This window comes from Mustela nivalis (assembly GCF_964662115.1).
Source record: "Mustela nivalis genome assembly, chromosome: 10".
NCBI lineage: Eukaryota > Metazoa > Chordata > Mammalia > Carnivora > Mustelidae > Mustela > Mustela nivalis.
Window position 1 is genome coordinate 83,770,721 of NC_139029.1, and position 27,567 is coordinate 83,798,287.

Below are 27,567 nucleotides of genomic sequence, written 5' to 3' on the forward strand. Positions count from 1 at the left end.
CCTTTGCAAATAGAGGAGGGACTGAGAAAGATAAGAGGGGATCTATCTCTCCAACAGATGGAACATGGTATTAAGGAATCCTGAATGCATAGGTAATGATGCTTAAGAGCAGGAAGTCTGCAAATGACACTCAGAGGCCAAATCAGCACCTCTTTCTGTACAAGTTTTATTAGAACACAGCCCCGACCCATTTATTCAGGTGTTATCTGTATGCTTCAATGGCAGACTGAGTGCTTGTGACAGAGGACGTCTGGCCCTCAAAGCACAGGATATTTACTGCCCGGCCCTTGTTAGAAAAAGTTTGTCTTCTGCAGCTCTGAAGTATGGAGGGTATCAGTTTGGGTTCTAAAAGAATTGCTCATTGGACTAGGGTTTAGAATACACGGCCCAGACTCCGGAATCATAAACCAGAGAAACGATGGTTAAGAATTAGGAAAATCAGTTCTTAGGTGAAAAGAGCTCCATCCAGGGCAGAATCGCAGTCCTGCAGGACTGGTGTAGAATGGAATGGCGGGAGGCAGAGTTTATACCGATATCCAGGACTCATCCTTGATGCGATGGATAAACTCAGTCTGGTTAGGGGATAACTTTGTGGTTAGAATTTGTGCTGAGATAGCACATTTAAGATCTGAGAAACTTGATTTATTTACCTCCCCTGCAAAGGCGTGGGAATCATAAATTCAGATTTTCTCCTTGGTGAGGTAACTCGGGCCTAGGGAGCAGCCTTGGTGGGGAAATAGGGCCATGGATTGCAAAAATTCCTTCCAACTCAGGGTTAGGGTTAGAGAGGAGAGAGAAGCACTTTGTTGGGGAGAAAGAAGTTCCGACACTATAGACCTTGGCTTAGACCTGTGCCTAAGTGAGGTCGAGAGGAGGAAAGCAGTAAAACCTCCCAAGAGCCTACAAGCCTGGGGAATCCTTTTCCTTTGGTCTATTACTTTACATGTTAAAGAACCATAGCTCCTGCAAAGGAATACTTCTCTTCTTCCTATCGTGGCTTGCAAGAGGATGTTTGAGTCTCTCAACAGCCTAATCTGTTTGGCTAATCCCATAGCACAAGTTAGCAGTTCTTTTCTCTGTATTCTTATTTTAATTTAGCAGAATAGTCAAGATGCCTTCCCTGTATTGCAATTATATATATCTGCATAAATTCTTCTCCTCAGACAAGGCATTCCTTGAGAGCAAAGACTTAGCTGTACACGTACATATCCCCTGAATTCTTATTTAGGGAATGCTTATTGACTTACATAGAGTTTAGTTAAATGAGGTTTTTTTATACCCTGCTGGGGCTATGATAGATATTGATACAAATGTGACTCTTCTGTTATAACCCATTTTTCCCTGTGATGCGTATGCCAAATTGCCTGCTACACCTGCAGTCTCCTCTGACTTAATTTGGCTTGTTCAAGTCCCTAACTGACGGAGGCTAATTAGATTCCCCTGAGAGAAATCAGCCATGGAAGATCTTTCAGTTCTTAAAAAACAAAAACAAAAACAGAAAAGTGCATAAGAAACAGAGACCCCCTTTAAAACCGAGAACTACTAGAGTAGCTCACTGATTTGAAGGTATCTCTGAACAAGCCAGCTTGTTCAGGGACAATTCTGGGGACTCCAGATCGGGAGCTCAGGAACACTTCGCCCCAGGCACCTCCACTCAAGATTCAAAATCCAAAGAATATGTTTAAACCAACTTGATTGAAGAGTCCAATCGTGTAGTTAGGAAACAGTTTCTTTGTTTTGTTATGTTTTGTTTTAAATTCAGAAATTGGAAATTAAGAGCCATAGGAAGAGCGACAAACAGAACAAAACCAAGTGTTACTATAGGGATCTTTCCAAGGGCAGACTAAGATACTAAGCTTCTCTCTCAAGAATGTGAATTTTGAGACAAAACACCCCAGACAAATGGATGAGTGATTTGGGGCTTAAAAGTCATATAGACCAAGACTGGAGCCTTGCTGAGGAAGCAGGAAAAACCAAAGGCACTGACAGAGAAAAGCAAAGATGAGGCCAAGCCTGGCCTGTGGTCTCTGAGGAATGAACAAGGTTGGGCTTCATTTCCTGCTGGGTTCTTCTCCTTGTCTTTGGTCTACCGATACGTGATTATTTTCCTTGCAGCCACTGTGTTCTAATATAGCCCCCCAGTTCATAAACAGGAAGATTAGTAATGACCTTGTATTTTGGAATGTTCAGCTACAGAATAATTGAAATTAGAATTTCACACCAAAGAGAATAGAAAATCAAAGATAATCTCAGGCCATGAGACATAAATCCCATTTGCCTATCCTGCCCTTTGGTGATAATGAGGATGGTAGTGATTTAAGATCTGTTTAGCACTTCTTAAGTTCCCTGCTCTGCCTGAAGCATTTACCCATATAGTCTTCTTTAATCCTCACCATGGCTCTGAGAGGTAGGTAGAGTTATTAGTTCCATTTACACAGGGGAAAACTAAAATATAGAGAGTTTAAGTTATGGAACCAAGATTAAAATTCCCTCATTTAATGTGAAAGCCTAACTTCTTCTTTTTTTTTAATTTAATTTTATTTTTCCAGTGTTTTAAGATTCATTGTTTATGCACCACACCCAGTGCTCCATGCAATACGTGCCCTCCTTAATACCTACCACCAGGCCCTCCCAAACCCCCACTCCCTTCCTCTCCAGAACCCTCAGTTGGTTTCTCAGAGTCCACAGTCTCTCACGGTTCATCTTCCCCTCTGATTTCCCCCAACTCACTTCTCCTCTCCTTCACCCATGTCCTATGTGTTATTCCTTATGTTCCACAAGTAAGTGAAACCATGTGATAATTGACTTTCTCTGCCCGACCTATTTTACTCAGCATAATCTTCTCCAGTCCCGTCCATGTTGGTAGAAAAGTTGGATATTCATCCTTTCTAATGGAGGAATAATACTCCATTGTATATATAGACCACATCTTCTTTATCCATTCGTCCGTTGAAGGGCATCTTGATTCTTTCCACAATTTGGCGACCGTGGCCATTGCTGCTATAAACATTGGGGTACAGATGGCCCTTCTTTTCACGATATCTATATCTTTGGGGTAAACACCCAGTAGTGCAATTGCAGGGTCATAGGGTAGCTCTGTTTTTAATTTCTTAAGGAATCTCCACACTGTTTTCCAAAGTGAAAGCCTAACTTCTTAAAAGTGCTTATCTCTTCAGAAACTTCAGGATTTATAGAAACTACAGAAAACCTGAGTCTTGGGGTGCTTCAAAACCTTATAAATACCTCTGGATCAAAAATTTCTTTTTTTTCCAGATCCTGCTTTTTTTTTTTTTTTTTTTTTTTTTTTTTTTTTTTTTTGACAGAGAGAGATCACAAATAGGCAGAGAGGCAGGCAGAGAGAGAGGAGGAAGCAGGTTCCCCGTGGAGCAGAGAGCCTGATGCAGGGCTTGATCCCAGGACCCTGGGATCATGACCTGAGCCGAAGGCAGAGGCTTAACCCACTGAGCCACCCAGGCGCCCCCCCCTTAGATGTTTTTCTCTCTCAGAATGATCAGTCTCAGGATTGTTCTTTAATCATGAATATCTCCATTAAGAAGAGTTTCTCACAAGTGCTTCCCAAGGATGTGATGTGAAGGAGCGTTATAGTGCCTCCGATGCTCCGGGCGGTGTGGAGGAGACGGGTTCCTTGGCCAACCCCTGGATGCAGCCCTCCGTCTCGCCCCAGTCTGCGTTGGCAGAAATGCAGGCTGAAGGGCGAGCTGATGCCAAGAACCCGTGTTCTTTCTACCTCGTTACTCCCCTTTCATTGGGCTTCTGTGTGTCCTTTTGTAGGCCAAACCACAGATTACTTTGAGAAGGAGAGATCTGCCCTTGGGCCAACCAAAGAATAAATTAATTCCCTTGCTAAGATAGGGAAAAGTACTAGTGAACCTTTAAATATTGATCTCATGGGTCAAATAACTGGAAGTGACTTTCTCTCATATGAAAATCTTTGGACCGTGTTGTTGTTCTAAAACCAGAGCATTGGACTACAGTTTACTTCTCTGTTACTTTGCCAGCTGTGAACTTGGCAGAAGGTGGTTCTGTGGTTTAAACAGGAAAAAAAAAAAGGTAAATTGACAAAATGGATACATTTTTTAAAAATGAGACTTTCAATTTGATACTATATTGTTGCTGACAGTTATTTGACTCTTTACAGTCCAGTCATAATGAGACAGGATACTGCATAAGCCAAAGACCACACAAAGGGTGGATGGTAAGTATCAAGAGGGTGTGGAGGAAGTGGGTTACAACCTCTTACTCTCCCAACTGTAGAGTCTCATCTTACCTTCAAAAAAAAAAAAAAAATCAGTTCAAAAAAAATACATGCGTGGAGCTCTGATGTATTCAGGAACAATAGTAACCACAAAAAAAAAAAAAAAAAGGTTTTTGGAAAGATGCATGACTTTTTCACCACTAGGACTCACTCTCCCCACCAGACTCTTTCTTTTTTTCTTTCCTCTCAAATGTTATTATTTCATGTCATTGTGTCAAGCTTAATCTATTGGAAATTCCTACATCCTCTGTAATTTAGGTTTTAAGCAACATATGATTTACCCTGTTATTAAAACAGAAAATTTAGCTATCTTCCCTGAATGGAAGACTGTCTGGCATCGTTAATATTCTTCTGTAGAAATCATGATGATAAAAGAGAAACCTGAGTACATCCACTGTGTGGAACTCCTTTAAAATGTGGGGACCTTGTCAATGCGTTAAAAAGTAAATTTGGTTTTCTTCTAAATATCCTTGCTGAGGCCCATCATGCATAAAAAGGGGCCACAGCCCATTTGCGAGGCCTCTGAATGAACTCCATTCATTCTGTACTTGGAAATGTCTCTTCAGCCACAGAGAAACAATAGTTATAACTAATTTCTTTGGCGCCAATATCAGCAGAGGAAAAACCAAGAGACCATTATGAAAACTCTAGCAACTTCTCTTGGCGATTATGTAATTCTGTATTCATTGATCATATTTGGGTATTTAAATAAGCATTTCTTAAAAAGATTATAAAGTGGTTTGGGAATGCTATAATATCATATTTCACACATTGAACAATATTTTAGAAATATAGGGCTCCGAAGTTATTTGCTTATTATGGTTACTAAAGTTTATAAAAGCACACTAACATGCAACTTGAGGCTTTAAGAGGAAAGCCTTTCTGTTTAATAACTGTATGTTAATATCTGATGTAATTTAAAACTACGGTTTTGTTAGGTAAATCCATTAATCAGTTTCCACATTTACCTATCAAACATGTTGCTCTACATCAGTGGAACCTGTATATTTGGAAGTAGCGGCGATGGTCTCATGTGTGTCAATACCATTTCCAGTGGTGTCTTGGGTAAATTTTTTTTTTCAAAGATTTTATTCATTTATTTGACAGACAGAGATCACAAGTAGGCAGAGAGGCAGGCAGAGAGAGAGAGGAGGAAGCAGGCTCTCCGCTGAGCAGAGAGCCCGATGCGGGACTCGATCCCAGGACCCTGAGATCATGACCCGAGCCGAAGGCAGCGGCCCAACCCACTGAGCCACCCAGGCGCCCCCACTTGGGTAAATTTTTAAGTAGGCTTTACACATGGAGCCCAATGTGGGGCTCGAACTCACAACCCTGGCTGGGATCAAGACCAGAGCTGAGATCACGAGTCAGATGCTCAGCTCACCGAGCCCCTCAGGTGCTCCTACAGTGAGTTTTCTTTCTTTCTTTTTTTTTAAAAATTTTTAATAAACATATAATGTATTATTAGCCCCAGGGGTACAGGTCTGTGAATCGCCGGGTTTACACACTTCACAGCACTACAGTGAGTTTTCTTAAGTGCAACTAGATCTGAGCATGTCACTCCTTGCTCACAACCCTTCACAGTTTCCCACTGCCTTCTTCAGTGGGCCTGTCCCCTTTTCTTCCATGATACAGTTTCTGCCTGTTGCTGCCAAATACTCTCTACCTCCCAACCCTGTGCCCCCACCCCTTCATCTGACCAACATTTACTTACTCTTGAAGTCTTAAGCTAAAGGTTACCTTTTCAGGCAGGCTTTTAGTTGTATTAACTCCTGGTTTCAAATCTAGGGTATTTGGGGCTAATTGTATGGGGATTCGTTGTTGAAGGATGATTAGGCATAGATTGTGAAGGAGTTTCTAAACTGCGTTTTCAAGGTTTTGAATAGGAAGGTGATGTCAGTTCATTGTTTTAAAAGTTTGGAGGATGGATGGATTGAGCCTTAAAAGAATGTTTAACATACCCAACTGATTCATCATCAGTGAACTAGGAAACACCACACTAATTCTTCTGATGATTCCTTCTTCACTCTGCCCCAAGCACCGTGAAAAATCACTTGGCTCTCTGATTGCATTCTCAGAGACCCAGCAAGTTCATAATTGAAAAATACCAGCTGCCAGTATTTGGCTTTATGTTGTCATTTACTTGTTTAGTGATGCTAAATATGATATTAGCTGAATAGCATATATAAATAGTATGTATTTAATTTAATGAAATAAGTGTAAGAGTAGGCTCTATGGAGATGTGGTTTAAAATTCTTACTCTACCAGTTACCAACTGTATGAATGTGGGCAAACTATGTTGGCAACTTAGCAAAATAAACTCCAGCTGAGGGGTGCAGAGATTGGGACAAGGAATGTAGACCCTAAAGCAGCTTGCCAAGCATGACATTTTTCTGATTTTGAGAGTGTCTAAAAATCCATGTGGATCTTGTATTCCCGTCCACAATGTATTTCTAAGATAAAAAATTCTTTTAAGTTGGGGAATGGGATTAAGTTGGTTGGTGGTTTATTGTCTTACATTTTCTGTACAATTATTTCTCCAAAAAGACACACTGTGTTTATCCTGTTACTTGAAGCAATACCCCCTCCCCTAGTACCAAAGCTTATGAAGTGACTAAGGGAATTACCAGAAATATAAATATAAAATCTCATTAGAGCAGAAATTCTACATTAACCTTCAGCCATTGATCACAGTGTACACCCTAAAAATAGTTCATTCTAGATGATTTTTAAAGAAACCTTGCTCAATAATTTTACAAAATTAACTCATCATTTTCCTCCCCTCACTATCCCTAAAGCCAGATTATCCCAACTTTCCTGGATTCACCGTGTTTCCAGTTATTCTCACAGAAACCTCAGGAAGCACACTGGCTTATCTCTTTTCCTTGTCTCCTCTAAATATTTTAGTTAAATATTTTAATCTTTCACCACACAATCCACCTTAAACAGATAATTCTTTCTATCACCATGGTTTTCTTTTCCATCTATTTCTTCCAGTCAGCAGCTCAGTTGTTTATTATTTCTTGCCTGGACTATCACTGAGATCATGAACAAGTTTCCTACTCACTTTCCCCTTTCACTTAGCCTGTGTACCATACTCCTTCCTTGTCTGTTTATCAACTATGAAATTAAGTATTGATTTTTCAGTCAGGTCTTCCCCTACCATATTAAGTTGACCTTCCTTTCCAGCCTAATATTTCCTACTCTCTTAGGTGACTCACACTCTACAAAATGAACTGCCCACTCTTCTCTGAGCACCCACTCTCTCGTTCCAAGCCTCAACACCAACTCTTTCCACTGCGTCTCTCTATGTGTCAAAGTCTATCTCGTAAACCTCCTTCCCCATATATTTTTCCTTGATCATCTCAGCTGGGTTTCTAGAGTCTCTTTCTCCTTTCATTTATTTGTATGGAACAAATATTTATGCCAAACATGTATCAAATGATAAACTAGCACTGGGAATTTAACAATGGCTAAGACAGAATTGCCCCGCTGCCAATGCAGAGGCTATAATTTAACAAAAAAGAAGACTTGATAGCTAATTTCACTTGTGGGTTTAAACAAGGATTTGTACAACATGTTTAAAAGGGTACAACTTAGGCTGGGAATCAAACATGGCTTTTCTGATGCAGAGCATAGACAGAGATCTGGAGAATGAGGCGGTCTTAGCTAGGTGAAGTGTAGCAGTGGTTAAAGGAATTTGGGGACAAGAAAGAGTGCTTTAGGGACGCCTGGGTGGCTCAGTTGGTTAAGCAGCTGCCTTCGGCTCAGGTCATGATCCCGGCGTCCTGGGATCGAGTCCCACATCGGGCTCCTTGCTCAGCAGGGAGTCTGCTTCTCCCTCTGCCTCTGCCTGCCATTCTGTCTGCCTGTGTTCACGCTCTCTCTCTCTCTGACAAATAAATAAAAAAAAAAAAAAAAAAAAAAAAGAAAGAGTGCTTTAGGCATAGGGAACAATATATGCAATGGCCCTGAGGTGGAAATGAACATAGGCCATATGAAGAACGGAGAGAAGACCAGTATGGGCAGCCAGATGGGATGTAACATGAACAATGGGACAGGGGAAGTTGAAATATTAACAAAACATGGACTGATAATCCAGAGGATCTAAAATGGATTGGAACTGAATAAAGTAAGAAATGAAGATAGACAAAAACGGTGGGGGCTTGGGGGGGAATGTTGAAGAAACAGTGCCCGGAGACTCTAATTAGTTTGAAGAAAAAGGATGATAATAGGAGTTCAAGGGGAGAACCTTTTGTTTGGTGAGTCCCATATCTCATTTCCCATTAAACCTTGTAATACATTCTCACTTCTTATATTTTATAGTTATTTATAGTAGCCTGGATACTAGTTAATAATTATATTATTATTAATGATATGGGCCAATACTTACAAGGTAAGTATACTTATGAGTAAAGAAGTCTTTGCTGCTGTATTTATTTCTTCTTTGATCATTAAATGGGTTTTTTTTCCTCCATCTTTTTCCTGAATTCATCTTGTATGTCATTTGGCAAATACTGATTGCCACAGTTTAGAAAGCACAAAGACAGGCATCTAAGAATTATTACATGGTTCAAAATAGATGTTTTAATTAACAAATGAGGCCATTTTCTGGAGTCCCTTCTCAAAACAGGAAGTGTTCATGTATCTAGGCTCATTCATAGGATTGGAAAGAGAATGAGAACTAAAGACAGTGCAGAAAATTAGGACTCAGTAGGTCAGATTTCCAGCTTAATACTCTTGCTGGTTACTGAACTTTTCTTCATTTTTTCTTTTCTGGTAGGATTGTTTCATACTTGGGAGAATGAACACACATTCCCTAAGCCATTTTCAGAAATGACTCATTAAGACTATTATAACCTAAACAAATGAGCTACTTTTTGCTTAAAGTGTTCCTTTTTAATGCACCTTTATATTTCTCCTACATTGGCTTCATTGGGCCAAAAGTATATTTTCTTTATATGTTTATCCTACATCGATACAGGCAGGATGTCTCTGTTTCTTCAGTTAGATGTTAGATAAACTCACCATTCATTTTCAATCTCATATTGTTTTAAGAAGTTTTAATTACACAAAAAGTCATCCACACTTGATATTAGGAACCCAAATTTTGTGGAAAATAATATTAAAAGCACACTCCTTCTAAAATGCTGGTGATTATTCTCTTCCTCTTTTTTAGTTCTCCTACGTTCTTCCTAAGGGTGGTTAGTCTGATGAAGCCACAGTATATGCACTGAAAGAAGGCAGTGCTCATCACATTGGCACAGCCAAAAGATATAGGAGAAGCCATCAAGGACAGTGCCATGAAACATAAGGATCCCTGGGTGACCACAATATTGTAGCTCAGTGACCATGGCTTTGCAGGTACTCTATAGTTCTGTCTCAGGTCTTGTAGATGACCTGGAGTAGGTCGGACATTAAGTATGCTTTGGAGATATATTCAATCACTATCATTTATTTTAGGAATTCAATCATTGTTTTTTTTTAATATCTTGAGGAATTAAATAATTTGTATGTGGTATGAATCTGAGCATGGCAGATGGTAAAAAAAATAGTTATATGTTTTTAAAAAAATAGAATATAGGTGAGGTTCAATGGGGTAGAGTCCAGAGCTGATGACCAAGAAAGAATTCTTGAGACATCTTTGGTGCAAAATGGTAGTTTATTAAAGCAAAGTGGGACAGGACCTGTGGGCAAGGAAGAGCTGCTGCTCTGGGGTTGTGAAGAGTGGTCCATTATATACTTGCAAGTTGGGAGGGGGTCAGGGATAGCGTAAGTCTCTAAGGAATTTTGGAAGCAAGGTTTCCAGGATCTTAGGGGCTAGCTGTTATTGGGAAAGGTCATTATTACTGTTTGATAAAACCTTAGCATGAGACCCCTCAGATGTATATCAGTGGACCATATTCTTGGGGATGACTGCCAGCACATATCTTGGAGGGCTTAGAGCTATAGGAAGTTTCCAAAGGAATTTTTATATGTCAAAGTAGACTCTCAGGATCCCGGCTGAGGGTGGGAGAGGCGGTCAGGCTAGGATTGCCATTTGTCCTTCGAAGAGTATTAAGGTGGAGGCAGTGGAGCCCCTAGGGAGTGTCACTCTGCTTGTTTCAAGGACTTGTCAGTGGGCTCTAGGTAGTAAGGGAATTGAATAACTTCTTCTGTCTTTGTTTCCCACATCAGGTATGCTTTGGAGATATCTTCAGTCACTATCATTATTATTTTTTTTTTTTAGAATTCAATCATTTTTCTTTATACCTTGAGAAATTAAATAATTTTGTATGTGGTGTGAATCTGAGCATTGCAGATGGTAAAAGAAATAGTTGTATGTTTTAAAAATTATTTTTATTTACATATAATATATTATTTGCCCAGGGGTACAGGTCTGTGAATCATCAGGCTTACACATGTCACAGCACTTACCAGTGCATATACCCTTCCCAATGTTCATCACCCAACCACCCCTCTCCCCCAGCAACCCTCAGTTTGTTTTGTGAGATTAAGAGTCTCTTATGGTTTGTCTCTCTCCTGACCCCATCTTGTTTCATTTTTTCCTTCCCTATCCCCCACAATCTCCCGCCCTGCCTCTCAAATTCCTCATATCAGAGAGATCATACGATAATTGTCTTTCTCTGATTGACTAATTGTATGTTTTTAAAGAAACAGAATTTTATTATGTTTTGAAATCCCTCTAGATGCTTTCTCACAAAACTCTCAATGACCTACTTATAAAGTCAATGGTCTCAGATTTCATGTCTGAGCTCTTGCTAATCTTTTAATGAATTTGTCTGCTCTTTTATAATCTTGTGATTCACGTCTGTCTGTACATGTCCATTTGTCTTTATGTCTCTGTAAGTCATGTTTACTTCAGCTACTTCACATAAGCTAAAATTAGAACTCCCTGCATTCTGTAGAATGAAAAGCAATCACTGTTTCATCTTCCCACCCCTGACTGAGAGAAATCCTAATTCACAGAGCAATGGCTAAGCTGTGCCTTGCAGATGGTTCTAGCCATTGGAGCTGTCCAACTCCCATGTGACCTGCTAGAGGGAACCTACATGCATGAGTTAGGGTCTAGTTCTTAGCTGTACAGGTTAAGAAACTTAGCTGATTCACTAACTAAATTGTACTTATTAACCCAAATGCTATGATCTATGCATTTATAAAAATGTGAATTTATCTTGTTATTTTGAACAAATCATACAGCAAAAAGACTTCGTCATATTAACATATCAGAGATAACATACAGAATTATAGCAGAGAATTCTAAGGCCCCGATGAGTACAGTAGACAGAAAAAACAGTGGATTAGAAATAAGGAGGCCAAACGTTCTTATTTCAGAATGCTATTATCTACGTGCACCTGAGGATAATTGTTTAATGTACCTTCAGTCAGAGCTTAGCCACTTTGTCACATGTAGCTGGAAAGTAGCCTGGAATATGTGGTCTGTACCCATAACCTGCAGGATTGTATCACTAAAGGAACTGGACTCTTGAAGGACAACCAGCCGATGTTGCCATTGTCCCCTTTTATCTGGAAAGCAAATGCCCTCTCAACACTGTCCTTCCTCTCTCACTTCACCTGCATTTCTGCTTAGCCCGGAATTGGGTCACATGACCACCTTTTGATGTAAGGAAGGTAGGGAAGCAGGAAACAGGATTGAAAAAAACATGATTGGCTTTGACCAAAGGATCCCAGACTTTCTCGGTACACAGCTCCCTTGGGGTCTCAGTAATTTTCTCATGGTGCCAAAAGAAATAAATGAAGTTTCCATTTACAATTTAATGGTCATTCTATTGATTAGACACATCAATAGAAATAAAGTAATACTTCTATGTTTAAATAATCACATGTCACAATGGGATAGATACACCTGTCAGGCATTCTGTAACTTCGTTAACATTGGAATCACATTGGAAGGTACTATTTGTTGTTCTCCATGCTTTTTATGGCCCTATGTGTTTGTTAGTTTTTTAAATCACAGCAACCACTGAAAATCCAGCTTTGCAATGAAATGGCATAGTCTAAAGGAATGTAGTGGTTGAATATCCTAAGCTAGTAGTTTGTACGCTGTCCAACAGATGTTGAGTTGCACTGCTTCTCTTGACAATTAAACTAGCCGAGGCCCCCCCAGTGAGTTTACTTTGTTACTCTTGGAGACGAGGCACACGTTTTGGGAATCACGGGCTTAGACGAATCGTGATCCATTGTCTGGAACTGGACATATTGCTCCGCAGACAAGAATCGGGTTTCTTTTAAAGCGGAAGAAGGGAGAATGGAAATTGTGTGGGAAACTAACCACGTCTGTCTCTGTCTTCCCCACACAGACTATGTACTCTTTCAGAGCAGAGGTTGTGCCTGTTTTTACAACTATCTTATGTAGAACAGGTTTTGGTACTTAGAGGGAGCTCCCTACATATTTATTAAATGGAGAAATGAAGATACATGGTTAAGAATGTACAGTTAATTCCGTTAACGGCAGAATGCCAAATTATAAGAAATTTGTTACCTATACAGTAAGCTTCTGTGTGAATTCAAAGGCCTGGACTATGCCTTCCTTACCTCTTATTGCCCACGGTGCAGCAATTAGTTGGCACATTCTAGATGACAGAAAAGTGTTGTTGGGATGAATGACTGGATGGCTCAGTGAGAGATAGTTCTGTCTCCAAGCACCGTTACAAAGGAGCTTCATTACGTGGATAATGAAAATGCTTATTAGTGAACTCTCAGAGTGAATGTCCATGCTGACTGTCAAGAAAAATAACCACTCTATCTTATCACTGTGGATCTAAGGCTTTCCTTTGTTACCACAGTCACCACTAGAAAAACTGACAAAAAGAGAAAAGCAGAACTTATTTGAGATATGAGAAGGACTTTTTCCATAATGGTTTACATGGTCAGCAGCTCAATTATCTCATAGTTCAGGATCATTCCGTAAAACCTGGATGGTGACTTTCTAAAAAGTTGCCACCGAATTTTCTAAGTATGATAGATATTTGAGCAAAGTGTGTCCTTCTCCTTTTTACAGAAAATTCAGAAGATACAGAAAAATTTTACAGAAAATATAGAAAAATTCATTTTTCTGTATTTTTTGCATTTTTGCAACCAGAGAAGCCACTTAAGCTCTTGGCCATGGTTTCTTTCCATGATGGTAAAGTGTATGGCTCTGTGCCAGCCTATGAAAGCATGTGCAGGAGCTAGAATGTTAGAATTATGTGTAGATCTAAAAATTACCTATGGCTGGGCACCTGGGTGGCTCAGTCAGTTAGCCCTCTGCCTTCAGTTCAGGTCATAATCCCAGGGTCCTGGGATCAAGTCCCACATCTGGCTCCTTGTTCAGCAGGAATTCTCCCTCTGCCTGCTGCTCCCCCTGCTTGTGCACTCTTTCTCTCTGAATCAAATAAATAAATAAAATCTTCAAAAAAATTAAAAAATAATAAAAATTACCTGTGGTTATTTGATTTTTTTAATAGTTTAGTTTATTTCAAAACTTTTTTAAATAGTTTATTTCAAAACAATTTTATTTCAAAATAAAATCTTCAAAAAAATTAAAAAATAATAAAAATTACCTGTGGTTATTTGATTTTTAAATAGTTTATTTCAAAACTTTTAATAGTTTATTTCAAAACTTATTTATAGGTCCGTCTCCACCACTAATTCAAAAATATTTTCAAGGCATAATCTACGTCCTTTTCATTTTGGAATCTGCAGAGCATTGCACAAGACCTGCTACAAAATAGGTATCCAATATATATTTGTTGAGTTGGTAAACTCTTCCTTATCAATATTTTTCCAAAAGCATGGTGCTTTGTTCATAATGAATTCTCAACATCTGTATTTGCATTTGTGAGAGCCAAAATCATCTTTACTTTAGTTCCTTCAGTATTCCTGAAAACTAGGGAAAATCAGGATTTATTCTCCCTGTCCTGTAAATGGGAAAATATAATTATCTTTAATGATAGATACCAAATTTTGAACTTGTACTATTTTTTTTTTAAAGATTTTATTTATTTATTTATTTGACAGACAGAGATCACAAGTAGGAAGAGAGGCAGGCAGAGAGAGAGAGAGAGAGGAGTTAGCAGGCTCCCTGCAGAGCAGAGAGCCCCATGTGGGGCTCGATCCCAGGACCCTGGGATCATGACCTGAGCCGAAGGCAGAGGCTTTAACCCACTGAGCCACCCAGGCGCCCCTGAACTTGTACTATTAAATAAATAAACTGGTTAATATATTTCAATACATTCTTTGTTTTACTAGAGAATATTTTATGTATGTGTATATTATGTGTTAATATGTTTTTCTACCAATGTGATTAAAGATTTCGCTGAGAATTTACTGGATCTTCATCAATGTCTGAATGCCAGACTGATGTTGCAGTCAGTTTCGTGTTGCTAATTTTGTTTTAAATGTATTTTTTAAAAGATTTTTTATACTTTTTTATTTATTTGTCAGAGGGAGAAAGAGAGAGGAGAGGGCATGAGTGGGGGAGCAGCAAGCAGAGGGAGAAGCAGGCTCCCCATTGAGCAGGGAGCCCAGCATGGGGCTCCGTCTCAGGACCCTGGGATCATGACCTGAGCTGAAGGCAGCCGCTTAATGACTGAGCCACCCAGGTGCCCCTGCATGTGTCCTATAATTTTTTATGGATCTGCTTACATGTAATAATATTCTGGGTGAGACCTTTTAAATGAAATTGAATCATATAACTCATACTATTTTGCATTTTCTTTTTTTTCCACTTTATAGTGTATCTAAACTTTTAAGTTATTAAAGAGCTTTCAACTAATAAATTCTCCAGTTCTAAAAAAAAAAAAAAATCTCCAGTTCTGTTTAATTGCTAGATCTTACTTTAAGATGTTCACAGTACCCTATATTTCTACTTTGAATTACTTATCACACTTTCAATTTAAGTTAGTATTTGTAAAATTATAGGTCTTATTTCTGTTTTCCTAAATAAATTGTAAATTCCATGAATAACACGCACTACCTGAAACATACTCTGGTAACAGCAGTAGATGCTGTGAATGAATGAGTCAGTGAATGGGAGGCTTCTGTTCCAAGACTTTCTTCACAAAGCCTGTGTTCCTGCCATGTTTTCATACTGCCTCCCCTTGGGGGTTCCTTTATCTGCTTTACATGCTAGGGGACTCATTATTTATGATTATATTATTTTTAGGTTTTGGGTTCTTTTTTTTTAGGTTTTATTTATTTATTTATTAAAAGGATTTTATTTATTTGACAGGCAGAGACCACAAGCAGGCAGAGAGGCAGGCAGAGAGGTAGGAGGAAGCAGGCTCCCAGCTGAGCAGAGAGCCCGATGTGCGGCTCAATCCCAGGACCCTGAGATCATGACCGGAGCCAAAGGCAGAGGCTTTAACCCAGGTGCCCCAGATTATATTTATTTTCTGAGAGCGCATAGCAGGGTGAAAGGCAGAGGGAGAAGCAGGCTCCCAGCTGAGCAGAGAGCCCGAAGTGGGACTTGATCCTGGGACTCCGACACCATGACCTGAGCCGAAGTCAGACGCTCAACTGACTGAGCCACCCAGGTGCCCCATTATTTTTAGCTTTGTGTAGTATAGTTTAGGTCAATGTGAAGTCAGAGAAATGAGCATTTAATATATTTGTAAGTACAGGCATAATAATCACATAATGATAAAAATAGCCAGCGTTTTAAATCTTTTATGTTGTTGGAGCTTATTAATTTTCAGCATTAAAAAGATAATGATATACAACCCCAAAGTGGCTTTACTTCACTTTTTTGACATATTTTTCTCTCCACTCTCTTTCTAAACTAAAACATTAAATAAAATGATAAATGGCAGAGATAGCTAGTTAACTCTCATAGTTATTCCCATGGTGGTAGGATCTTAGATCTTGGACCATTCACCATGGATACTCTTATTTCCAACTTGCAACCAGACATCGTCAAGAGCATGCGAATGGAAGTGTCTTGCCGCAGTTTTCACGAGTGTTTCTCAGGAGACGGCAGGTTGTATGCCCTCTCACTCCGGCTTTCTCTCCTTCTCCCTGTTCTGCTCCTCTGGAATGTAGTGCTGCCATCTTGGACTGTGAGCTTGAAGCCTGATAGGACAAAACAGGGAGATGAATGGGTGCTGGGTTTTTGGGCAGCATGGGTTACCTCGTAAGTCATGAACTGCCTCCTGGACACTTCTATGAGACAAAAAATAGGATTTCATTCTTTATTAAGCTATTGTTTCTTTCACTTGATACCACACCTAATTTAGTTAATAGAGATAATGAATCTGAAATTTTATTTTATTTATTTTATTTTTATTAAAGATTTTATTTGACAGAGAAAGGGAGAGAGATCACAAGTAGGCAGAGAGGCAGACAGAGAGAGAAGGGGAAGCAGGCTTCCTGCTGAGCAGAGAGCCCAATGCGGGGCTCGATCTCAGGACCCTGAGATCATGACCTGAGCTGAAGGCAGAGGCTTAACCCACTGAGCCACCCAGGCGCCCCTGAATCTGAAATTTTAAAAAAGTCCCTGTAAGCTTACTTGCCACAATTAACTAGCCCCTACCAATAGCATTTTACCAAAGAAACTATATGTAGCATTACAACTTACTTATAGATAAAAAGGGTCAGTGTATTTTCAATTCAGATTCTAGGTCAGTGCTTTTCTTGAGACTTTCTTTACTGCTAATGACATGTAGTAAGATAGAATAATAATAGCCTGCTTTTCTATACAGTTCTGTGTTTGTTTTAAGATATTAACCTCATCTAGCTTCTCACAACCACTCTTAAAGTAGGTTCATAAATGACAAAACTGAAGCTAATTTAAGACAGTGTCATCTGTTCCTGGTAATAAAACTAGCCCGTGGACTAATTTCCTGGGTTCTTCTTCTTTATGCTTTTTATCATATTGTTCTCTAACCTCTTTAAGCCTCATCATATAGTCACATACTTTTTATTAATCAAATTTGATAAATTGTTTTTCCATCTTCATTGTAGACACATATTCATCTGTACAAGTGGGAGAAGAGCACGAGCCCTGAAGAAGTCTTTATTGTTTATGAATAAAGTAATGTTTCTCTCTCCCTCTGGGAAGGAGGAGATATTGGAAAGAAAAGTGGACAAAAGGGGCGCCTGGGTGGCTCAGTGGGTTAAGCCTCCGCTTTTGGCTCAGGTCATGATCCTGGGGTCCTGGGATTGAGCCCCACATCGGACTCTCTGCTCAGTGGGGAGCCTGCTTCCCCTCCTCTCTCTGCCTGACTCTCTGCCTACTTGTGATCTCATTCTGTCAAATAAATAAATAAAATCTTAAAAAAAAAAAGAAAAGTGGACAAAGAATACATGCAACTTCAAACGTGCTGGGTTCAAGGAAACAATAGTACTAATTGTTACTGATACTCTTGATCTAGCCTTTGGATAATAATGTATTATTTCCAGTCCTCAAAAAAATCAAGCATCTGTTCATTGACCGAAACAGTATAAACCTAATTGAAAAATTCACACACAGGAAAAAGCCCGATTGCTGATTTAAGTGTTCTAATTTAATTAAAAATTAACTGAATTAATTAATTTCAAAAACTAATTTTAAAATTTCAAGCTTGAAAATTTTAGTATGCAATTTGCATTTGTGGTCATGCTCCAGTGCTCAAATTTCAATATTATTCAGTTTCCTGAGGGACCCAGATATGGACAGCCTTAGAAAACAATATTCTCCTCTGCTACCTTTGATTGTTTTGGTTGCTGCTCCATACTGCTGTTGCTGTAGTCTTAATCAGGACAACCTTGACCTTTTCTCTAACCCACTTTAAAAAGAAACCATTTGGGGAGTCTCTGATAGCTTCTCTTTTAATTTGTCTGCTTTCTTTACTGTGTATTTTGTTCCTTTTTGCTTGTGTGGAATAGGGACGGAATATTGATGACTGAAAGTTTGGGTTTTTTCCAGGCATTTATTTTGGGACAAGCTCTCAGTCTGTTGGCACTGGTACCTACCCACTGCCCTTCCTCCCCTCCCCTCAGGATGACAGACTCTTTTTCCTCCATATAGTGGGAAGAGTGGGAGTTCTTTTAAGAACCTCTGTAAATTTTAGTGTTTACAAGAGGATTTCTGAGAAAACATGAGATAAAGCCCAGGGAGCTTATTAAAGATAATAAAATTAGTTGCTCTGACTTTTTTTAAAGGAAATAATCTTAAACCACTTCCTTGCAGTTCCATCATTAAAGTTGTCTCTAACTTGACCTTTCCTGAATAGCTAATTCTCGTGCAACTTCCTTTCCCCTTCTACAGCATGAAGTATTTTATTTAGATGATCTTTCCCGGTACAGACATTTGCGTTTTAAGGAATTGGGAGATGTTGACTCACTATAGTCCCCTGCTCTTTTTCCACATCCCACTATTCAATTGAGAGTCCCGATTCTTGGTGTTTTGTTTTCATATTTCCATGCCTTGAGAACCTGAATATGGTGAAGCTTTGAAATAAAAGTCAAAGTCAAAGATAGTTTTGACCAATGACCTTTATGTTTCTTACTAGTAAGGTGTATATACAATAATGAGGAATCAGCTATCCATGCATTTGTTTGGGTTTGTCTAAATAAAGTCAAGGAAGCAATAATTAATTATTAGTAATTAACAAAAAAAGGATTACAAAGGAAGGGTTTCTCATAATTTAATTGGCTTGGATTAAAGAAAAAGAACAGTTTTTTTTTTTTTTTCCAAACATTATCACATGATTTGTTTTAAAAAACTAGCAACCTGGGGTGTCTGGGTAGCTTAGTGGGTTAAGCCTCTGTCTTCAGCTCAGGTCATGATCTCAGGGTTCTGGGATCAAGCCCCACATCGGGCTCTCTGCTCAGCAGGAAGCCTGCTTCCCCCTCTCTAAATGCCTGCCTCTCTACCTACTTGTGATCTCTCTTTCAAATAAATAAATAAAATCTCTCTCTCTCTTTTTTAAACATTTTATTTATTTATTTGAGATACAGCTTGAGGGGGAGAAGGTCATAGGGAGAAGCAGACCCCTCATGGAGCCAGGAGCCCAATATGGGACTTGACCCCAAGACTCTGGGATCATGACCTGAGCCGAAGGCAGTCGCCTCACTAACTGAGCCACGCAGGTGCCCAATAAATAAAATCTTAAAAAAAAAAAAAAAAGACAGCAACCTTCACTGAGGAATGTAAGATAGTTCTTCGTATTTCCATAATTATAGTGATTTTCCAGCAATCCCAAGAAAGTAAGTAAAATAACATCATAACTATATTTATTTTGTCAAAACCAAAAGTAAAGTACCCTCTTTCATGGCTTCTTGATTCTTTCACTCCCTTGCAGACCAAATTTCAGTTCCACATTAGACATAAAAATTCCTTCATTTCATATCTCAACAATTTCATATCTACCTTCTCTGGACTGTTATACATTTCTTTTCTTTTTTTTTTGAACTATTATGTATTTCTTATATACCTTTCACATTCACTCTAATCCTTACATACATTGTTACTGTTCTCTAGAATTTCTTGAAAAGCCTTCCATCTTCTAAACCATAATTTAAGTTTGCTGGAAAACAAGGATCACATGGTCCACTTACTCCCAGTTTTATCTACTATCACAGAATAAATCTTAACAAATAAATCATGACAACTTGCTCCATAGTTCCTTGGCATTGGAATGTATAAAAATAATTGCTGGGGCAATTAATATTTACTCTACACAAGTAATTAAGAAGCAGTTAGTTTTGATCGGTTTCTCAAAATCATATATTATTTCCTTCAAAAACAAACTGTCTCAATAAGTGTAACATCCCGTGTAATCCACTGTAGTGTAAAACATCTTTTAGTTATGGGGAGGGAAGGAAAAATTAAAGTTTTGCAAATCACAATACTTTCCATTTTACAGCATTTTATATTTTTCAAAACTGCTTTCATGTGCCTTGGAGACACAAAACATACTTTAATATAACACTACACCATTTAAAATAAATGCTAGGTTTTACCTGAAATACTTAGAACAGTGGAAGTATTAGAATCAAAGTGCTTGGGTCTGAATCCTGGCCTCACTACTTACAAGTTGTGAACTTTGGCAAGTTACTTAACCTCTATACCTCATTTTCTTCATCTGTAAAATAGACATGATTTTAACAATTGGTTATAATAATTAAATAAATGAATACATGTAAGGCACTTTGAATCATGCCCAGAACTTAATTAGCACTGAACAAATGTCTGCTTTTGTTACTATTTGGAAAAAATTTCAATGTATTGTGATTTCTAGATGAATTTTATTACCACAAAATTTGTATTAAAAAAATGGACCAATTGCAGTGTATAATTTTCCTAACCACAATGTGAGAAACATAGATATAACCACAGTGTCTTAAATTTTTCTACAAACTATCCCTTACCAGGTACATAGGATAATTTTTTCATTATGTGCTTAAAAAAATACCTGATTGTTATCCATTAACTGAATAATTAACTTTCTACAGCTGGATAAATATTTACTGGAGCATGTCCATATTTGGTCTCATTGTTTTGCTTTCTCCAATTGTCCTGGACAAACGTTCTTGTCTTTTTTTTTTTTTTTGGCTATTTGAAACATGCATAGAAGTAAATATATATATATATATATATATATATATATATATATATATATATATAAAATCAAAGATATTTTAGAAAAGTTGTGAAAGTTCTCCAATGCCACTCCATTCCTCCCATAAACATCCTTATAATTATAATCCTATTCTTATAATCCTATTCTCCAGAGGTTTGCTACATATCCTCCTTGTTCTATTTATGTACTATAGAAGCATAGTACTTAAATATGCATACATACTACTTTTTCCCCATAAAATTGGGTTTATGCCACTCATAATGGTCTTTATGGTCTATTGTGTTTTTTCTTAATATATTATATATATTTTACTAGATTAATTAATATAGTTTTATCCTCATTCATTCCTTTTCATTTTTTGTGAGAATTCAGATACATGTAAAAACATGTCCAACTATGTATGTATATAAATATATGCATAGTGCACATCCCTACGTTTACTACTTGGGTTTAGAAAAAGAACATTGTCAATATATTGGAAAACCTGTCTGTCAGTTCTTTTTTTTTTTTTTTTTAAGATGCTGCAATGATTTATTGTCTATACTTTTATTTTTCAATTTATCAGTAGATATTTAAGTTGTTCCTAAATTTTTCATGTTACTGATAATACTATAATGACCATCCTCTATTTTATTTTTACATTATCGTGTAACAATTGTCTATAGGATGGATTCCTGGAAGTGAAATTACTTGGTAATAGGATATGTACTTTTCAGATTTTAGTAGGAAAACTACATTATTCTCCAAAAGTTTATATAAATTTATATTTCCACCAACAGTATAAAAGAGAGCTTACTTCTCCATGCCCCTCACCTGTCCAGCAGTTGCTGATATCAATCTTTCACATTTTTCTAATTTGAGTAGAAAAAATATATTTATTTTAACTGATCTGTTGTAGCTGGTGAAGCTCAGCATCTTTTCATACGTTTATTATGTATTTATACTTCTATGGTGAATTGTCTGTTCATACCCCAAACCCATTGTTCTATTATTGACTTCTGCTTCTTTATTATTTTGCAGGAATTCTTTATAAAACATATATAACTTTCTTGTCTGTTATGAGTCATAAAGATTTTCTTTTGAGTATGATTTTAAAGTTTCTTATGCATCATTGAACACATGAAGGCATAGATGCCTTGAAGTTCAAGAATGTATATTTAATAAACCACACTTCCATTTTTCACACTTCCATTTTCTCACAATATTTTAACCTTTCACAGCAAAGGTTATTTAAAGAACATGGTTTACTGAATCTAAAATTGTATTTGTCATTTTTGTTTCCCTTCCTCGATATACACATACAATACTAAGTCATTTGCATTTAATTCTTCCCATTCTCATAGACAGAGGGAATTTATTACCATACCAAAATAAATTACTATATAGAAACTACATATTCCTCAGTAAAGGGGCAATTATATTAGTTTAGAGTTAAGAGTCAAGACTTCAAATCATTTTTTTTAAGTGTTCTAATATGTACCTCTAACCATCTCTTTGTATTTTCTGATTTCTGAATTATTTTGTTAAGAAAAAATTTTGGACATGATAGAGGGGTGATAAAGACCCTAGAAAAACTATTGAACACTTTATATAGTACCAATATACATGAATAATTACTCTTTTCAGAGAGGAAGCTGCTTCATTCTATTCTTACAAAAATAAAAAACAAAGGACAACTGGGTGGCTCAGTCGGTTAAGCCACGCCTTCAGCTCAGGTCATGATCCCTGGGTCCTGGGATAAAGTCCTGTATGGGGGTCCTTGCTTGGCAGGGAGCCTGCTTCTCTCTCTGCCTCTGCCTGCCACTCTGCCTGCTTGTGTGCTCTCTCTTCCTCTCTCTGACAAATAAGTAAATAAGATCTTTAAAAATAATAATAATAATAAAATAAAAAACAAAAAGGACACACCCACGTACTTTTGCAAGAGGTATTGAGTTAGAACCATAGAGAATTTTCTTTCCTTTTCTTTTTAAGTTTATGAGTTATATCTCTTAGAAGCAGGGAATATGTCTTATCAGTAGCCTGTAGACAGAGAAGATACTCTGTCACTTGAATTTCTAAAACTTTAAGTTTCCCAATTTTATTAAAAATTTTTGTCTTTTATCTGTAGAAAACAGAATAACATATTTTAAGAAATAAGAAAATCTGATCTAGAATTTCTTAAGACTATAATATGCTTCATGGGAATTTCCTTTTAAATGCCTTAATGTATTTAATGTGATTTTAACATCTTTAATATGTTAGAAAATAAGTGTATTCTTTATTTTTTCATCCTCTGCTAATTGTGTTCTGTTTGTTGTTTAGTTCATATGCATGGAATAACTAAACTCTGGCAAGAGTTTTTAGCTGGACTCAGCTTGTAATAAGCCAAAAGATTTTGAAAGAAGAGATGGGCATTCTTTAGCTTCCAAAATGTTGACTCTGGATTCAGCAGCCACCAAGTAATAATAGACTACCCACTGACTTAAAGGTCAGAATCATAGAATGATTAGAACATCATGATTATGTGAAGAAAAAAAACATTACATCATCTTGTGCCAAGTTTGAATTGGATTGTGTTCTCTGACCTACTTTCCTTAGATTGGTTTGGTCTCTATGGTCAGAACTTGTACAAGAATTCTCTGGAGACTATGGTTATTATTTAAAACTTGCAGATTTTTTAAAAAGGGTTTTATTTATTTATTTGAAAGAGAGAGCTCTAGTGGAAGGGCAGAAGGAAAGGGAGATGGAGAAGCAGACTCCCTGCTCAATTGTGAGATCATGGCCTGAGCCAAAGGTAGTTGCTTAACCAACTGAGCTGCCCTAGGCACCCCATAAAGTCTGAAGATTTTAAAGAAGTCATATATTAGTGATTCTTATCTTCCCAGCAATATTACTCATATGGTTAATTTGCTAACAATTATGTGCTATAATGAACCTAACAGTGTACAAAAACCAAGTCAAGCAATTTTAATGGAAGCCTTGGTTTAGGCTAATATTATAAACTTCACTGATACTTGTACAAGTTATACAGGTCACTATATATATAAGTATATATGTAACATATATTTAAGCATATAGATATACTTAAAACATACATGTATATGTTTTAAGTAACTATTACATATAGTGTACATGCATACAATTCATCCTTTTAACATGTACAGTTTGGTAGGTTTCAGTAAATTCACAGAGTTATACAACCATCACCAGTATTTAATTTCAAAACACTATCATCAACCCAGAAGGAAATCCTACGCTATTATCAGTCATTCCCCAAAGCTGGTTCTTTGGGATAAGCTTCTGACTAGACTGACCAAGAAAAAAAGAAAGAAGACACAAATAACAAATGGAGGTTTCTAAAGAGATAAGAAAAGGCTATCATTAATATTATTAAGCACCTTCAGCAATAAACTTGAAAATTTAGATGGAATGAACAAATGCCTAGGAAAACACAATTTACTAAAAGTAAAGAGAAAAAATAGAAAAATTTAAAGAGTCATAACTCTTACAGAAAAATGAATCCATATTCAAATCTTTTCCACAAAGAAAAGTCCAGGTCCAGATAACTTAACCAACGAATTCTATCAAAAATTTAAGGAAGAGATAGATCTATTCCAACAGGAACTGTGTCAAAGGATAGAAAGTGAGTTGCTTGTTTCACGAGGCCAAATAACAGTGTGACCAAAATCCAATGGTATTATGGGAAATGAAAATCATGAGGAAAAAAGAAAAATTATGAGAGAAAACATGATTATCTCAACAGATGCAAAAAAAGCATTTGATAAATTTATTATCGTTTTATGATTAAAGAAATCTTAGCTAACTAGGAGTAGAAAGGATCTTCAATAATCTGATAAGGAGCTCTACAAAGAAACAATTAATAATTATACTTAACGATAAAGATAAAGAAAAACTTAAAGATAAAGCTTAGAAGCTTTATCTTTGAGATCTGGAATAAGGCAAGGATGATCAGCATCACCCCTTGTACTCAACCTTCTTCTGGAGGTTTGAGCATGGTCAGTAAGGATTAGAGAAGAATTAATGAAATTGCCATTATTTATAAATAGTGATTGTGTTGAGGGAAACTTCAAAAGCATCTACAGAGAAGTGATTGGAAAATAACAAGGCTGATGTGTAGAAAATCAGTATTAGGCACCCAACTATCAACCCGAGATCACTATGCAGGTGTCTCAGAGTCCTTCCGATGTTAACACAGCCCAAACGCTTGATTTTTTTTTTTTCCTCTAAAATGTGTCTCACCTCAATCCTAGCGCCCTCATTTCTGTCCGTGGCAATACTATTTTACCTAGTTACCCAAGCCAGAATTAAAGGGTAGGACTGCTTCTAGTCTTTGTGAAAATCAGAAAAAAGCACCCCTCACACACGCATGTAGACCATGGCAGAGGACAGGACTTTGTGAGCTGGCTATGTTCTGGATTTACAGCTCCAGGGGCTGTAAATGGGTCAGCTAGGCACTCTTACCCCCTGAAGATCCCTCACAAACGTCCGCAGCAGCACTGTTCTGATCTTTCCTCTTTTTTCGGTTTTCCCAAACACAATCAATTCATGCCTATTGCCAAATCTATCTCCAAAATACATCTAGAAACCACTCTCTTCTCTTCTTTTCCTTCCTTGCATCTCAATCTGGGCCATCACTCTCTCCCATCCCGATGTACAACACCCTCCTGGCCTGTCACTCTGTCTCTCCTCTTGTTTGGCTCCAATCTGCTCTCCCCACAGCAGGTGAAGTGATCATCTTAAAACATAAATGCAGTAACACCAGTCTCCTGCTTAACTTCATCAGTGGCTTCCTGCGTCACTCAGAAACAACAGAAAATACAAAACTCTTTACTATGAACTGCAAGGCCCTGCACGTTCTGCCCCGTCTCTGTTTTCAGCCTCAATCTCATGCCACTGGCCTCTGTCCACTCTGCTGTAGCTTCTAGAATGTTCTTTCAGTATAATTAATTTGCCTAAAGTCTTAACTGCCTCAGGCTTTGCACCTGCTGCTCCCTCTTTTTGAATGGTAAGAATGACTCTATGACATGCCACGTGTGCCAGGCACGGTTCTCAGTGCCCTCGGTATATCCATACACTTAATCCTCACAGCAGGAGGATGGGCTATCTACTACCATGCTCCACATTTTATAGATAAGGAACCAAAAACACAGAAAGGTTAAGCAAATAGCCCAAAGTTCCACAGTTTGTAGTTGATAAAACCAGGATGCACTTCTCTACACTTTGTACAGCAGCTTCCTCTCATCCTCTGGGTGTAACCCATCCTTGGGGAGGCCTTCCCAGGCCACTATACCTGAAATGGTTCCACTGTTGGTCGCCATCTCAGCTCCTAGCCTGTCTTTCTCTTCCCAGCTCTCTCATGAGACTAGAAGGAACTTACTGTATAAACATTGGTGTTAATTGCTTTAAAATACAAAATGGTGATGGGCACATGGGTGCCCAGGACTTGCTGGGAAGATCTAACAACCGTTTGGGTCCACTTTGTTTAAGTCTCTTTCCACAAGTTTTTTCTATTTCTTCTCTGCTATTCCAAGAGACCGTACCCCCGCATCAGCTTTTTACCCCTGGACCATGCCTCAGAGTTGGCCCTCATGGTCTACGTTGCTTTTGGGGGTTGGCCTACAGATAGAGGGGGGCATTTTAAACAATGCCACAATGAATATCAGCCTAATTTACAGGAAAAGAGAAATGAAAAGAAATGAAACTCTTCTTTTGTCAAACCGACAATTTGATTGTTAAACCGACAAATTGTCAAACCCGACAATTTGATCTGGTAACTTCTGTTTGTCTTAAAGCCCACTTTTCATAGCCTTGTGAGCAGGTACAACACGTGTGCACGCATGCAAGCATCCTCCTGTTCACCTTTGCGCACCTACTGAGCTTGATCACTATGCTAGGCTCTGCGATAAAGAGATTTTAGAACAGAGACGTTTTCCCTGCTCTTCCGATTGCTCATAATCTGGGAAGGAGAGATGGTTCCGTGAAAGACAATTATAAAATATAGAACAAATGTGTCAAAATAAAGGGGCATCTGGCTGACTCATTTGGGAGAGGATGTGACTCGATCTCAGGGTCATGAGGTTGAACTCTGCATTGGGTGTAGAGAGATTACTTAAATAAATAAAACTTTAAAAAATATCAAAATAAACATGCACAGGTCTAATGGTAACAGAGGAGAGGTTGACACCTTGCACCTGACAGAATCCCAAAATGCTAAATATTTCATGCAAAGTTTTCCAGAACCTGCCCTACTCTTTCAACCTTCTTTCTTTCTTTCTTTTCTTATTTCTTTATACAGTTACCTCTCTGAACTCCAACCAGGATGTCACACTACTGCAGAAGATGTTCATCAGGAATTTTAGTTTTTATCTCATTTTTTTTAAATTCAAAGTTTGTGAAGGAAGGCTGGTTTATTGGGGGGACGAAATTTGATAGAATAGCTTTGTCTTAAATATAGTCAACCTCCTACCAGCATTATATATCGTCCCAAATGGTAAATAATCTTAGCTTCACAGATAATCTTTAAAAATCATGCGCTGTTAGATTTAGAATTTTTTTTTTCTTGCCTGCTCTGTCATCTCACCTAGGATATATACCTTCCAGGCTTTCCCCTTTTTAGGCTGTCAGCAACTAGAATTTAAAAATTAACATGCCTTTTCTAACCACACGCCAATGTTGATAAGTTTCTGATGGATGATGAGGAAGGAAACTATCTGACGACTCAAATTT

The 27,567-nt window shown here is 37.8% G+C and overlaps 2 long non-coding RNA genes across 2 annotated transcripts in view; both read right to left on the bottom strand.

The window, feature by feature from the left end:
• Positions 1–27,567, bottom strand: part of LOC309842400 — a 458,493-nt gene that overhangs the window by 120,004 nt on the left and 310,922 nt on the right. The window lies entirely within an intron of this gene.
• The window catches only part of LOC309842399, a 36,225-nt gene continuing 24,764 nt past the window's right edge, over positions 16,107–27,567 (bottom strand). The window contains exon 3 of the long non-coding RNA XR_014299631.1: positions 16,107–16,348. This is a non-coding gene — a long non-coding RNA (uncharacterized lncRNA). The remainder of the gene's footprint in view (positions 16,349–27,567) is intronic.